The 16,811-nt window shown below is 38.7% G+C and overlaps 1 protein-coding gene across 1 annotated transcript in view; it reads right to left on the reverse strand.

Moving 5' to 3' along the window:
• Window positions 1–14,667, reverse strand: part of SYTL2 (synaptotagmin like 2) — a 151,104-nt gene extending 136,437 nt beyond the window's left edge. Inside the window, 1 exon segment of the mRNA XM_051987261.1 lies at window positions 14,522–14,667. The gene's annotated coding sequence lies outside the window, so the exon portion shown is untranslated.
• Window positions 14,668–16,811: the final 2,144 nt, after the last annotated feature.

The raw sequence follows: 16,811 nt of genomic DNA on the forward strand, positions 1-16,811 counted from the left end.
CACATTCCCAGGCACCCCACAACTTGTTTCCGGGTGATCTCTGGAGTTCATAGAATGATTTTCTGTTTATTTAGCTTTTTGTTCTTGCAGATCATGGCATTTGGGGCTGTTTTGCTTTTAAATTAGGCTGGTAATTAAGGGAACTGTCATCAGAAAAAATTTCAAGAGTTCAGGAAAAAAAATGTTAATTTTTCATTATTTTTCCAACAACTGTCTAATTCTGGCTGAGGCTGACACAAAGAAGAGGAAGAACTGGTTTTCTGGGAGCTGTACAATTATAAGGAAAACAGTGTGGTGCGGTGGAAGGAATGTTGAATTTATGGTCCAAGTATCTGTGCTCTAAGAAGCAGCTAGGTAACTCAGCAGATAGAGTGTTGGACCTGGAGTCAGGAATCTAGCCTCACAGATCTACTAGCTCCCTTAATTCACTTGAGAAGGAAATGGAAAACCGCTCCATATGTTTGCCAAGAAAATCTTGTGAATGGTATGGCTCTTGGGAGACATGAAGAATCAGACATGAATTAACAACCACCACTTTGGTTTAAAAACTGCTGCTTACTGCTAGTGTGACTTCAGGCAATTAACAACATCTGTTTCTCCATCTCTAAAATGAAGTCTTCTAAAATCCCTTTCAACTATAAAATCCTGTGGTCTATGATCTAAGATCCTACCCAACTTTAAAATCTCAATTAATATGCTATGATCAGAGAAACATGTACTTAGGGCTGGAAAGGACCTCAGAGACCATCTCCTTCATGGTACAGATAGGGAAACCGGCCACCAGAGAAGTTGTGTCTTGTCAAAAAGCCACACAGGGAGTGAACATCAGCTCTGGGATTTAACTCCAGAGCCAGTGCTTTCTTAATAGACCACAATAACTTTCTGAAAAGTTGAATTTCCATTAACACTGTCCTTTTGATTTATAAAAAGTGGCCCCTGAAACATCCCAGGCTCCAGTGGTGTTGTAAGGATTAAAATACCAGAATTTGCTATAAAAAAAGCATCAATACAATAAAGAAATTGAATTTATATAGCACATTGTAGCTTCAAAAACACTTTCAATCCTATGAAGTAAGTAAGAACTATTAAGTCTCTTTTGCAGATGAAGAAATTCAGGCTCAGGAAAGTTAAGTTAGAACTACATAGTCTCTGCAGCAAATAACAGGAGAGCAAGGATCAAAATCCAGATAATTCCAATTCCAATCACCCACTTTAACACTAAAAGTCACCCTAGACCAATGCAGAAGCTCTGTCTAGGGTAACTGAGAAAATATCCAGACCCAAGTGGGCTAGAACTGACCCTCTGCCATCTAGACCCTCTGCCATGATGGCGACGTGGGTCCATCTTCCAAAGTCAGCCTAGATCAAAAGGAATCCTTCCTTCCCCCAGTCGGAGGCTCACTTTCTAAAGCTGGATCCAATCTAGCCTACTATCCAGGAGTGGGAAGAATGAAGGCATATATTCCACTTATTATCACTTCATCAGTTCATGTTCTAACCTTAGGCCTAATGTTCAACCCTCAGGCCTAGCACATTACCAACAGTAGACTCTTAGGAGCCCAAATCCTCCTAGCCCTATAGGATTTTTCCATGTCTTCATATTGGAAAAATCATCCCAAAAAAGCATTTCATAGTGTGAAACCCACACAAGAAACCACCCCAAACCACTCACTTCCAAACCCTCCATCTTCCTATAATTTAAAAAACTCACCCTATACTTTTAAAATTTGATAACGATTGCTCACAGATGACAAAAAACATCAACCCAACTTCTGTCAGAAAGGAATGACTAAAGTCCAATAACACTTGGAATTGTGGGGTCGATGTGGTGAAGTCCCAAATTGAGCAGATCACCTCCATCCTTCCACCTTTCCCACCCATATCACACAGATGGTACATTAGTGGGGATGGGAAAGCTGCCAAGTCGGCTTTATCCCACATGGTCTTCTACAATGCAGACTCCTAGAATGCCGTAGCCAGAAGACACCTTACAGAGCTGCTAATTCACTCCTACTTACTTCACAGAGAAGGAAACTCAGGTCCACCAAAGGCTTAGTAAACCTTAAAAATTACTGTGTAAATTTCATTATCATCATTATAATTAAAATTAGAAATATAAATAAAATTAGAAATATAAAAAATAGAAATATTTTTACTCTTTTAACAATCCCAATTAAGAACAAGAAATAAAATCATTCTTTCCTCTCCACTAGCTTTTTTTTTTTTTTTTTGGTTGCTTTTAAATGTACATGACTAATCCCAGAGCTCTCTCAGACTGAGCTTCCAAATAGACATTTCAAACTGAATGAAACAGAGACATCTCCAACTCAACATCACAAAACTTTTCCCCAAAAACCTCCTCTTCCAAACTCCCCCCACACCTTTTTATTTTTACCTAAAGTACTACCATACTTCCAATCTCCCACATGCTTAGGATTATCCTTGAATCCTCACTATCTTAATTTCACACAACCAATCTGTTGCCAAATTTTGAGATTTCTACCTTCACAATATCCTACATTTTACTGGTTTATACCATTCACACAGCTATTTCCTTAATGCAGGACTTCATCATTTCTTACTTGGATTCATGGCACAACTCTCTTAATTAACTTTTAGTCTCTCCCCACTCAAATAATCCTCCACACAGTTGCCAAGTGATTATCCTAAAGCACAGATTTGACTACGTCCCTCTTCTATTCAATGAATTCCGGGGCCTTTCCTTAGCCTTCAGTATAAAAGATAAAATTCTTTGATGTTTTAATGTCCCTCATAATTGGCCAAAGCTTATCTTTCCATCCTCATTATTATACTCCCATTCCTGCAATATTCTTCCTTTAGTTATCTCCCCCATAATCTCTGGCTTCCTTTACGATGGAGCTCAAGTACCATCTTTTTGTATGTAGTATTTTCTAATTTTCCCCTAAGAGCCCTCCCTCCAAAACTATTTTCTTTTCAACTACTTTGCATTTATTCTATCTTTATTATATGTAAATGTATGTATATACAAACACAAATATTTATTAAGTACATGCCATATGCCCAGTACTGTGCAAGGAAATAATCCTTGCCATACGGAATTTACATTCTAATAGGGAAAGCAACAAATATTGTATATCTTTATTTTCCATTAACTCTTGGTTGTTGTTTTTTTTTGTAACCCTATTTAACTTACTTTATGCTTTTAAAAACATCATTCTGGGAAGGGGTCCATGGGCTTCCCCAAACTGCTGAAGGGGCCCATGACACACATACACAAAAGAATACTTTCTAAGGTCCCTTCTAACTCTAAATCCTTTGAAAGATTTATTATATTACAAGGAAAAAAACATAAAAAGAGGCAACAAGGTACAATGCAAAACCCACCAAGGTATAATTGTCTCTTTGCCAAGTTTGAGGAAACACCTAGGGAGTTCCAGTGATTAGCCCAAATTCACAAAAGTCGTAAATTCCAAATCAGGATTTGAATCTGGGTCCTCAGATTTCAGAACTAGGGCTCTTTGGACTGCAGGACACAAGTCTAAGGTTTTTAGCTCTATCATGCTATGATTAAATGCAAATACAATTGATTTCCCTCATTTACTAAGTCGGAAAACAAAATTCCAATTCATCCCAAGCCAAGCCAACAAAGAGAGCTAGTTATTCCTCCACTTGATGTTGTGCTTCCACAACTAGTAATAACTAAGAGATCTTCAACCTTACCTTAAAGATCAGCTCTCTTGGATCCAAAAGAACAACAAGAGTTTCTCATACTGCTTAAACCTTCATCCTCAAGTAAAAATCATGGGGAACCTTCAAGGAAAAAAATCAGCTTCTCTTTGATGATTTGTAGTTGGGGATAAATGAGACACAGATAACCTGCATTTTCAACCTTCTCCTACTAACTCAAAGCTAATCATTTGCATTGAATAGAAGGACTTGAAGAGAGAGAGGTAAGAAAAAACAGTTTCAAAGATGTTTCTCAAGTTTGAGGATTATAAGAAAACAGATTTAGAGCTGGAACAAAAGGCCAAAATTTCAATTGAGGAAAGTGACACGCAGGGAGTTCCAGTGATTTGCCCAAGCTCACAAAAATATATAGTAAATTCCAAATCAGGATTTGAACCTGGGTTCTCAGACTTCAGAACTAGGGCTCCTTGGACTGCAGGACACTTGATGTAAAAAACAAGTCTAAGGCTTTTTCTTGATTTGAGGGACTGTCTATTGTATCTCCAATACTTAGTACAGTGCATGCAACAGGCTCTTTAGTAATTGTTTATTAACTAACTAATTCCTTTGGGGAAGGTAGCTCTAGATGAAGGAACTCCCTCTGCCAATAAAGGTCTGGAACTATTCTGCAACTTACAATCAGAACTGTCAAGAGTACTGAGAGACTGCTCAGGATTGCATAACCACTATTTGTCAGAAATATAAGTCTTTCTTCCTTCTAGGCCAGATTTCACTATAACACATATGTACCTTTCAGGAAGCAAAGTGCTGGGAATACTTGCCCTGACGAGGGGATGATAAAAATTAAAATGAATTTCTAACCATAAGTCAAATGAGAATTTAATTGAAAAAGTCAAAGGAGAACAGAGGAGTTACAAGAATGAATATTATCTTAACCTGGAAAACCACTGTCTTTTGTTAATAGTCTGGCTATGGGGAAGAGCTTCACTACTAGTGGTTGAAGGAATCCTTCATCACCATTGACTGAAAAGAGCCAATTAAGATGACTTCATTCCCATTGGCACACAACAAGCACTTAATAAATGCTTACTGACTGGCTCCATTCAGTGGTTACAAATGATAGATTGCTTATGTTGAGCCTCTGGAAACTCAAGACACACATTTAATTGTCATGGCAGGAACTAGATAGCCACTGAAATGTGACTAGCTTATTCAAAGATTGAAATACATTGAGGGCACAGTTAAGCACAAGCAGAAACATATGATAAATAAAATAGAATTAGATTAGAGCTAAAGAAACTAGGAGTGCAAGTGCCTGGAAACAGATTCACCTGAAAGCCTAACTATTTAAGTTCAAAGAGCCTTAATAGAGAATTGGAGATTCACTTTGATGCTACACAAATTAATGTGACAGTCAGCTAAGGTGTGGAAAAGGACTGTGATCTGTTTCTGGCGTTTGCAGTATTATAAAAGTAATACTCCCTACCTCACCAATAGGTGAGGGAAGGTTTTCTGTGAAGAAAGAACTAAATTAAAAATGTACAATAAAAGTAAGGAATTATTATATTTACCGAGTAAAATTTGTGAAATCCCTATGCTCAATTTAAACTGAAAAGCTACTGAATGGCAGGCTTAAATACTACCTAACCATACTATAAGCAGCTGGTGGCTCAGTTGATAGAGCACTGGGTCTAGAATTGAGAAGCCCTCAGCTCAAATTCAGCCTTTGACACTTCCCATCTATGTGACAATGAGCAAGTCACTTAACCTCTGCTTGACTGACAAAACATAACTACTGGATCCAGCAGAGAAGAAAATGGCAAACCCTTTCAGTATTTTTGTCAAGAAAACCTCAAATGCAGTCACAAAGGATTGGACATGACTGAAACAATTGAACAACAAAAAACTGATAGTATCCTGGGGCCAGATATTCAGAATCCAAGAAGTTAATGGAAAATATAAACCCAAAATGCTAACACAGTGGTCCTTTCCAGTTCTTAGCTGACTGTTCACTGTTCAAATCCTGGTGTCTTAATTACCTGTATAAACTTACTTAGTCACAATTTCTCAGATCAGTTCCTCATCTATAAAATGAAGGAGTTGATCAAGAAGGTCTTTAACATCCTTTCCAAATCTAAAGCTGTGACCCTCCTTTTCCCCTCTTGGCCAAAAATAACTGAAGTATGACAGATAATAGTAACCATGGAGTATTTACTTCCCTAGACAGAACACTCCATAGTATCCCATCCAGACAAATCCTCTTTAGAATCTCCACTCATTCCAGTGTCTGGACACCCTGTTGCCTAAATACAGCTTCGACTCCATGGCCTACAATTATATGTCAGACTGCTTGGCTCTTTACAACTAGATAGCAAATTGGTCCTTTCCTCTAAGAATAGAGCCTGCAGCATTCCAACAAGGTTGGCCAAATAGTAGCATTAATACCACTTCAAAAGGATGTGAGGATTGGGAGGAGACACAAAGAACAAAAAGGATGAAAACAAAATTCAGTCATATCGAAAGAAGTTGGATATCTCAATCATCAGAACTCTGAAGTGATTATGCAAAAAAAATGGAATTTTAAAGTTCCTTACATATTAAAATGGCAGCTACATGTCTAAATGAATAGAACACTAGAATTAGATTCAGGAAGACTCAGTTTCCTGAATGCAAATATGGTCTCAGACATGAATTAATCCTGAACAAGCCTTTTAACACTGGATGCCTCAGTTTCTCATCTGTAAAATGAACTGGAGATGGAAATGGCAAACCACTCCGGTCTCCTTGTCAAGAAAACCTCTAAAAGGAGGTCACAAAGAGTAGGATATGACTGGGATGCCTCAACAATATCAACACATATCATAATGTTAACAACTGACTATCTCTTTAAGGTCTGTGGAATTATTTTAAATACATTATCTTATTAACCCTCACAACAACCCTGTAAGTTTTTATTATTTTCCTCAAAAAAAAAAAAGAGTCCTAAGAAAGATTGTGACATTTATTCTAAGAAAATGCCAGAAATGTAATTTTGAATTTAGATCTTTCCTTACTCCAAGACTACTGCTCTTTCTGTGCTTTCTGCATAAATTTTTATCTTCTTTATTAAGATTTGTTCCATTGGATCCAAACCGATGCTCTAAACTGGACTTTCACAGGGCCTTAAGTGAAGCAAAGTGTAAGGGAAGCTTAACTTGCCAGTTTCCTCAGGTCATACTTCTAGTCTGGCACTGACTTTCAGTTCTAGCATTATTACACCAGTTAGTGGTTTACTGTAACCACCAGATTTTTCCTGACATGGTTATACTTAACTCATAACCTCCCAGTATAAATTTCTTTAGTTTTCTTCTGTCTCATCCTAGTTAACTTTCTAAGGAGATTTATTGTTTAACATTTCATCATCTCTCCAATGAAACTGGTTTCCAGTAGTGACTTGAGCTTAAGACCACAGACACATATTTCGAGGGATATGGGATCTTAAGAGGTCATTTAATCACCAGTTAGCTAGAATTTACTATGTGTTTCCTGTGTATGGGGCTATGGACTAGATTTGGGGGATACAAAGTTTCTGTCCTCCTACAGGGAGGACACCCTATCCGATCAAATCAGGGAAATGAAAGAATACTAACAACTAGGGAAAGCAGCAAAAGTACTTGTCTAAGAAATAGCCTCTAGCTGACCCATTTAAAAAGAAATTAAAGGGATCAAGGGGCAGGGCATGTAGGACATAAGCCTGGTCAAGGAGAAATGGAAAACTGAGTTTGAGACCAGCCAGTTCAGCCGGAACATAGCTTGCCTGAAGAGGAATAATGGGAAATGTCTGGAAAGATAGCCTGGAGCCAGATTGTATTTAATTCTGGAGGAAACAGGGAGCCACTGAAGATTCTTAAATAGGACAATAATAGGCTTAGACCTGCGTTTTAGGAAGATTAAGCTGGCAGGTGCAGCTCTCTGGAGATTGGACTAGAAAAGGGAGACTTAAATTGGGAGAACATTTACAGAAGAAATCTTTCTTCTACAGTCATCCAGGAGAAAAACAATGGACTAGAGTGGTGGCCATATGAGTGTAAAGAAAGGAAAAGGGAGAAGAGTGGAGGGAGAATCTACAAGACTTGGTCACTGATATGTAGAATGAGGAAGAAACAAGAATATAAGATGGTGACCGGAAGGATGATGAAGTTATCCACAAAAATAGGAAATTCAGAGCAATAAGCAAAGTTTTTACTAGACAAAATGAGATAACGTATGTAATAACCAGCAAGGTCCACTACACATCTGTCATCTAAACTGAATTGAGCCTTCATTGCAACAAGGCTATCCCATTACTCCTACCAAGCTGATGTTATCTCATTCCTCATAGAGGTGGTTCTAAATCTTTTCATATTCAAGCCATCCAGATTCTCACCTGTGACCCTCAACTTATATTCTATTAAGAAAATAAAGATCATTTACCATGAGCTTCTTCTTCTCTCCTTTTTTTTATATCTCAAGATTCTTTAATAGCAATCCCTCACTCTCTTATCCTCTGCTCTAGCCTCTGACAAAGTTTTGCTTTGTTTTTTTTTTTTTAGCAAATTTTAAGATTTATTTTAAACTTAAATACAAAATGAGAAAAGGAAAAAAAAACTATTGCCATGTACACAACAGAATATAAGAGAGCATTCAATATAAAACAATAAATATCCATCTCAAGAATGCCTATATGATAAATACTACATATTGTTTTCAAACTTGTCCAACTTTGCTTCCTTGTAGGTTTTTTTTTATACTGTTATACATTTTTCCTTCATTTTCCCCCTCTCTCCTATCCCACCCTAAAGGCGACTACAATTACGCATGGTATTATACACACACACATACACACAAATACATTTATGTATGTGTATATATTTATATATATACATATAAATATATACACATACATATGCATGTACCCAGATATCTATAAATATACACATTATACATATATGTAATACAATACAATCATACAATCATAGACATATATATAAAACCATACTATGCTTCCCTTTGACTCTTGGACCTATATATATGTAAGATCTCTTCCTATATACTGGTTCCTGACATTATTCCTACAAATATTTTCAAATCTCCCACTCTTCTCCTTGAAAAACCCTCTATAGAATCTACCATCAGTTCTAGCTTTTAACTTTTTTCACCTCTTCCCTCTCACAGCAGATCTTCTGAAAAAACTACTGTTACTCATTTCCCTTCCTCTCCTTTTCTCATTTGGTCTCCATAATGATCCTATGAAGCATGTTCTAGGGAATACACACACACACACACACACACACACACTCACAATATTATATTATGTACTGTCATTGACACTTAGATGTCATTTCATCTGAGTAAGATGAAAAGAAATGAGGGAATAAGTAAAGATAGTTTTTCCAGGAGATCTGCTGTGAAAGAGAAGAGGTAAAAAAAGATTAATAGCTAGAACTGATGGTAGGTTCCATGAAGGTTTTTTCAAGAAGAGTGTAAGACTTGAACATATTTGTAAGGATTATGGCAAGAACCAATATATAGGGAAGAGATCTTTGATATATGTAAGACCAAGAGTCACTCTTCAATTCATCTTCCACCTTCATCACTTGGCTAAGACTTCTTTCTCCTAAATTAACAATGATCTCTTAACTGGCTAAATCTGACAGGTATTTTTTATTTCTAATCCTTATTGAACTTTCTGAGCCTTTCACTCTTTTGACCACCATTTTCTTCTGAATACTCTCTCCGCCATGGGTTTTCTTCACATTGCTCTCTCTTGGTTTTCTTCCTATTTGTATGATCACACGTCAAATCTCATTTACTTATTCATCATTATAATATACCTGATAATTTTGGATGTACCTATAGATTCTGTTCTGGGCTTTCTCTTATCTGGTGATCTTATCATCTCTCCACGGGTTTAATTATAATCTCTATATGCAGAGAATTTGCAGATCTATGTATCCGCCCCTAGTTTTTCCCTTGGGCTTCAGTCATGTGTCTTCAATTTACCATTGAACATTTCAAGCTGATTATCCCATAAGCAATTCATATTCAGCATCCAAAACATAATACATTATCTTGTCCCCAAATCCACCCCAAATTTCTTTTTTTTTCTGTCAAAGATACCATTTTCCTTCCAGTCATCCAACATCACAATCTTGATCTTATCACTGACTCCCTTCTCTTCCTCACCCCACTTAAAAAGTTGCCAAGCCTATTGATTCACCTCCATAACTTCTTTTACATTCATCCCTTTCTCTCATTCATAAGGCCACCACTCTTGTATAGCCTCTCTTTATACCCTTGACCTGCCCTATTGCAATAGCCTGTTAATTGGTTTCCTTGCTCCCAAGCCTCTTTTCCAATTCATCTACCACATAGCTACTGCAGTGATTTTCCTAAAGTGCAGCTCGGACCAGGTCACTCCTCTTCTCAATAAACTCCAATGGCTCTCTACAGCTCTTAGTAACAAATATAGGATATCCCAAAAGTCTCAGGAACCATTTTAAGATTTAAAATATATACTAAATAAATTAGCTTTTAAATATCTTCACAACCCAGCTTCAATTTAACCTTTCCAAACTTGTTGCATATTATTATCCTCACCCCCACATTCTATAGTTCAGCTATTCCTTCCACATCATAATCCAGCTTTCCTTAGTATACTCCTTACTGCATCCAGGGCTACTTTCAGCTGTTCTGATCTCTATCTTGCCAGTGGATCCAGATTGCTCTGGATGAGAAAGTGAAGCTGATGACTCTGCACTTAAAGATGAACAGCAGCTCATTACTGCTGCTTTTAAGAATCCCTTTATTACTTCAAAACTCAGAAACTTCAAAACTTCCACTTTCTGCATGAAGCCTTTCTTGATCCCTCCCTTCCTTCCCTCCACCATCATTTAGAAGTGCCCTCCTCCATCAAAATACATTTTCTTTACTAGAAAAATTCTTCAGATCAGGGGGTTTTATGTGTACCTTTGCATTCTGGCATGTGGAAGCCAATTCTAAGAAGACGGTCATTGAATTTTCAATGTGTATATTTAAATCTTAGAAACTGATAAACTACAAAAATAAGGGCTTGATTTAATATTTTGTTGATTGTCTAGGTTTGGGAAAGTGTGATATGCACATTTTCCTACCTGGAAAGCTGGTTGTTAAATATTACTAGCACACTGCTGCTAGGACTTATCACAGTTCCTGGCACATTACATATGTTTAATCAATGTTTGATTGCTATAGGAATAAAATCTTAGAGCTTGATTGGGGTCATTCATTTAAAAACAAAGAAACATAACCAAAGGCTTCTGGTTTCCCCCACAGGTTTAATTATTTTTAATTAAATAGTACATTTGTTATGATCCAATACCTGCATATATTTCAAATACATTTAAATATCAGCAAAAAAAACCCACCTCTTTTTGATTGAAAACTTCCTCTTGAAATTTTTGTTTTTCAACATTTGATATTTTCCCCCTGAAACTATAAATTAGACTTTCAAAAATATCACACCATGACTTGGTCATCTCAGCAGCAATCCTATATTTCTTCCTAAAGTAAAACTAAAATTGCACAAGAAACTAGTGATGAGGTAGGCCATTTGGGCCTGCATACAACACCAAAAAGGATCAATATTGAGTTTTTTTTTTTGTTCACAGTTCACTCACTGACAGGCTGTGAAAACTGGAGAAAGTAACCTGTTTCTTTCCAATTTATATATCTCAAAATATAAAAATTAACATGTTTTAAAATTAAATATTATTTTACTAAAATATTATTTTACAATAATATATTAAATATCAAGTATCAACAAAGGATGATACCCAGCCCCTGCTCTGTCCAAATGATATGTAAACTTGAGTAAATTACTTAATTTCTTTGGACCTCAACTTATCCCTTATAAAATGAGGGGGGACTGAACTAGATCTGGTCTATTGATGCTTTAAGTCATATTCAAAGGACTCAGTTTGTTAATTCATATTGCTTAAGTAGTCTACAAAGTGTTGATTTCAGTCCATCTGTGACTTGTTAGGATAATTTATAGAAAGTTGCTTGGGGCCCATATCGGTTAAATGGCTGGTACAGGATCACTTAACTAGTGTCAGAGGAAGGATTTGCATCCAGGCCTTCCTTCTTCAACCCTAAACAAAAAAGCCACTGCAAGATGATAATCAATATGTATTAACAACAGTACTTAAAACTGACACTTAAGATGCATTAATTTTGCAAAGCTCATTACATACATTTTCTCATTTGTTATATGAAGTAGATGTTCTAGGGCAGGGGTCCTCAAACTTTTTAAATAGGGGGCCAGTTCACTATCCCTCAGACTGTTGGAGGGCTGGACTATAGTAAAAACAAAACCTTTGTTTTGTGGGCCTTTAAATAAAGAAACTTCATAGCCCTGGGAGAAGGGGATAACTGTCCTCAGCTGCTGCATCTAGCCCTAGTTTGAGGACCCCTGTTATAGGGGATGCCCCTATAACATATATATGCTCTCACTTTAAAAAGGATGAAAGTGAGTCTAAGAAAGATTAAGTCATTTGCTCATAATCATAGTGGGGTCAGAGATGAAATGTGAATGCGGGTCTTTCTGACTCTGAGTCAAACAGTCTAAATTCACTAGATGCAGGCTTAGCCTGATTTGTCAAGAGGGTGGGAAGCTCAATTTCTGTGCAATATGAAGTGGAAAATGCAAGAAAAAACTAAAATGCAGGGAGAGACAAACTCAAGTCAAACAAGACCATCTGATTCTTCTCTTCTCCAACCTCGGAAGGAAGCAGGGACAACATTAAATCATATTATCTCTTGTAATAAAAACCAGACATGCCCTTGCATGCTGCGTTTGGGAAACTATTTGGATAGCCAAAAAATCTATCACCAGTAAACTCCAGGCAACTCTAGGGACTCTGGAAACTCACTCAGCCCCATCAAGCCAGCCTTTCCTAACAGTGGTATTTGGTGGTATCAGAGTGGTGATATGGAGACCGACTTGTGTATATGTTTCTGTAGGTCAGTGCATCATTAGGTAACAAGGTGGTCATTCATGCTCTCAGTAAGTATTTACTGAGTATGCATAACACTGCACAGATTGAGAAAAGGCCCTACAACGACACTGGGGATCTTTCAGAAGACTCAGACTGGGTCCACTGGTTGAGATGATGCCAGATCATCTTTCACTTGAACTAGAGACACACACAAGGGCTGCTTTGCTGGAGTTTGAGTACAGTTGATTCAAGGAGGTAATTCAGAAGTAAAGGGAGAAAGCAGAAAGACATCCTAACAGTATAAGCAGAAGACTGTAAGCCTCCTTTGTCATCACACATACATTGTACTCAAATCCTAGGGCTCTAATGTAAACAATTAGTCCATAATCTCCCTCCCGTCCCTACTCAAATGAGATAAAATTTCTCTTTCTCCTAAGGTACACACCCTCTTGTATTATATACTTTTTGCAACTGTCTTCCCCTTCAAGGCTACTAACTGTGTAGTTTAACCTTGATAAAAATGTGAGTATGGTGGGAATAAGCATATGTGTGACCTCACAGCCATTTAGCATGACCCTATCTAAAACTAAAAGAAAGGGACTGCTGGACACTCATGCCATCGGTACACCAGTTACTAATAAAGTGACTTCTCTAGCTGATGGCTAGAACTATTTCCCTCAGCCCCAGTGGCTCAGATATCGAAAGGTAGTATTTAGTTCTTCCTTCTGAGACTCAAGTTGTTCTGCTTGTCTGCGATCTACAGCTGTGTCTTTAAACCACAATGTCCCATTGAATTGGTCAGGAGACTTAAAGCATGATTCATGGTGATCATACCACCCCTAATCTATCTTTCCATCACAGTCAACTGTGCAGAAGGGAGGGCAGTCTGTGACCTAGGCTATACAAGCAAGCAGTTGTTCTTCAAGATTTAAAGCTCAATTTCATCTAATTGTTGGCATTTTTGTTGTTTCTTGTTTTTAAATTTTAAAGACAATAGTCCCCAACTCCTTGGAGTTCTAGTGAGGTAAAATGGAGAAACATTTCTTAAAGTTCTGCTAACGGGCCCTAAATTTGAGGGGCTCTCAAACTACCCCTTTTCCATATTGAAAATAGAAAAATTCCACAGGACAGAGAAAACCGAGTGTAGAGGGAAGCTAATTAGTCATCAGCAGACAAGGGTTCCCGCGGAGGAGCTGCCACTTAACAATAGCTATGGTTTCTCCCCCGGCGAGTCTTTGAACTTCTCTGGGGATGTTTCCCCAGTAAAATAAAGGGGTTTGAACTAGAAAGGTGATCTCCCAAGCCGCTCACTGCCCTAACTTTAGATGGTTCTGTGACGATATACATCCCCGGATGGAGAAAACACTCCAATTCGCAAATAAATCCCCATTTTCAAAGGAAAAAAACTGCCCCTTTTATGCACATCTATCTCCTCTCCCCTGGAGAACTTACTTGGAAAAAGCCTAATTTTTTTCCCACTTTGGCGTTAGTAACCTAGCAAACACGTCTAGAGAACAGCATCCTGCTAGTGATGCCAGTAGGAAGGACTCAGTGCTGGGAAGGACCTAAAAAAGCCCAATCCCTGATTTTACAGGTGAAGAAAGTGGGACGCACCCCACCACCCTCCGGAGCGGTCCCCTGCTTCACGCTTCCGGGCCCCCACCACCCTGCACTTCGCGCTGGCCTTCAGCCGAACGCACCCCGAGGCTCCTCCGGCTGAGTCCCCTCCCTCCCTTCTTGCTATTTACAGGTGGGGTCGGTTGGGGGGAGGCCCCTGGCTGCGCCGCGCCCCCAGCCCCCGCTGCCTTCGTTTACTCACGCAAGCCCGGCAGCTCAGCGGCGCAGGGCGCACTTACCTTCCTCTGGGGCTCGGCGCTCGTGCCTCCCCTTCCCCGGCGGTTGCCGCGGCGCCGTCTCCCCAGCCGCTCTCCCAGGCGCGCTCTCCTGCACCCAGGTGCAGCCTGTCTCCCACTCCGAGCCCAGAAGGTGTGCGGCTCTCCCCGAGCTGAGACAGGACGGCAGCCTGGGCAGCTTTCACCAATGAACGGCGGCCTTCCAGCACTCGCCCCGCCCCGTCCCACCCTCCTCGGAACTTTCTCCTCTCCCAAGTCTCCTAGTCTCCGGGGCGCAGCCCTTTCCCTCCCTCTCCCCCCTCCTCTCTAGGGCCTCTATTTTTTTTTTTTTTTTTGCAATCTTCTCTTCTTCCTTTCCTTAGTTCCACAGTTCATCCAGCTCTGTCTGGCCCCTGTTCCCAGCTTTCTCATCTTTTTTTTTTTCTGTCTCCTTCCTCTACGTCTCAGCTCCCTTCTCTTCTTTCCCCTTCCTCTGTCGCTCTTTTACTGTATTCTTCACCCATTTCTAACCTTTCTTTTCTGGCTTTCATAAATAGGCGACAATCTTGAAGTTTCGTTTCCCACAAATTTTAAGAACTCACTATAGTGCTTGGCCATTACAGAGCGATTTCACTTTCATTGGCTCATTTCATCAGAGCAGAGTGCGGTGGCTCTGTTGCTCACTACCTGTATGATCATGGGCAAAATCACTTCCTCTGGGTGCCTCATTTTCCTTATTTGTAAAACGAGAGATTTGGATGTAAAGATCTCTAAGGGCTTTTCCAGTTCTAAAGTCTAATAAATCTTCCTTTATGACAATAATGTCGTTTTTCAATCCTTTTGGTAAATAAGTTTCTAAGCAAAGAAAGGAAGAGGGAATACATCCTTCTCTCTCTCCACCAAATCTTATATAGCAGTCTTTCACGTCTGCTGTTCAGTCCCCCTGGACTCAGTCAGTAAGACCGGAATTTGATTCCAAGCTCAGCTATTTACTAGACTCTGGGTCAAATCATTTAAACCATTCTTGGCGTTAGTTTCCTCATCTGTACAAAAACAGCATAGTTCCTGGCTCAAAGAAACTTAAAAATGCTCGTTGATTGATTGACTTACCTTACAGGTTTCTTCTGAGAATCTGAAGAGATAATATATGCTAAGTGCTTTGTAAACCCTAAAGTTTTAAATTAGCAAAAAGTCAAGTGAGCAAAGAATCAGAAGGCCTGGTTTCTAGAGTGGGATATATCATTTGTTAATCACTTATTTTCTGTGATACTTGCACAGTATCAAAGTCAGAGGAGTAGAGGATGGAAGAATGGGAAAGGAAATCAAAGTTGCTATTATGTAATTTGTAAATTGTTAAATGAAAATCTGCCCCCAGAATTACTGAGAATGAAATGAACTTTTGCTCCTTCTCCTTCCCATTTTTTCAAATTACCCCTTGCCCCAGGACACTCATTCTGACTGCTGGCTGCCCACTGAGATGTGCCATTCAGATCTACTATTCTTTCATGGATTCATAAAGTGCTAGTGCCAGAACCGACCTTAGAATTTACTTAGTTACAAAATCTCACAGTAGAAAGAGCCCTCAGAGAACTTCTAGTCTCACCCACACCTGAACTGGAATGTCCTCTGTAGTATTTTAGTCTGGTAAGTGGTCAACCAGCTTTACTACAGAACTCCAGGCAGAGGGAACCAACTTTGAGGCATCCCATTCTACTTTTTAAAAGCTCTAAATACCAATTGTATTTTTTAAAAATAAACTGTCCAATTGCCTGATTGTACCAATGAAGAATCAGAGGCGCAGAAGAGAAGAAATAATATTAACAGTTGGCATATAAATAGCACTTTAAGGTTCGAAAAGTGCTTTACCAATATTTTCTCATTTCATCCTCACAGCAATCCTAGGAAGTAGGTGTCATTATTACCCCCATTTTACAGATGAACAAACTAAAGCAGAGAGAGGTTGGGTTACTTGCATAAGGTTAAGAACTTAATAAATTTCTGAGAGTGGATTTGAATGTGGCTCTTCTGACTTCAGACAGGACACTCTTTACCAGACACCACTTAGTTGCTTCTGAGTTTCAAATCTATGAAATGAAATAGTAAATGAAGGATTGAATTCCATTTTGCTAAGTTATTTGAAAATATATTATGTTCGGTCAACAAGTATTTATAGAGTCCAGGTGTATTTATATTTATATGGCAATGGCATACGCCCAATGCTATGTTTGGTGCTGTGGCTAAGATATGATTAACTGGCTTCCCTGCCCCTCTTTTGATCATTCTTTTGAAACAGTGAAATGAGAAGACTAATGTT

Source organism: Antechinus flavipes, chromosome 3 (genome assembly GCF_016432865.1).
Source record: "Antechinus flavipes isolate AdamAnt ecotype Samford, QLD, Australia chromosome 3, AdamAnt_v2, whole genome shotgun sequence".
NCBI lineage: Eukaryota > Metazoa > Chordata > Mammalia > Dasyuromorphia > Dasyuridae > Antechinus > Antechinus flavipes.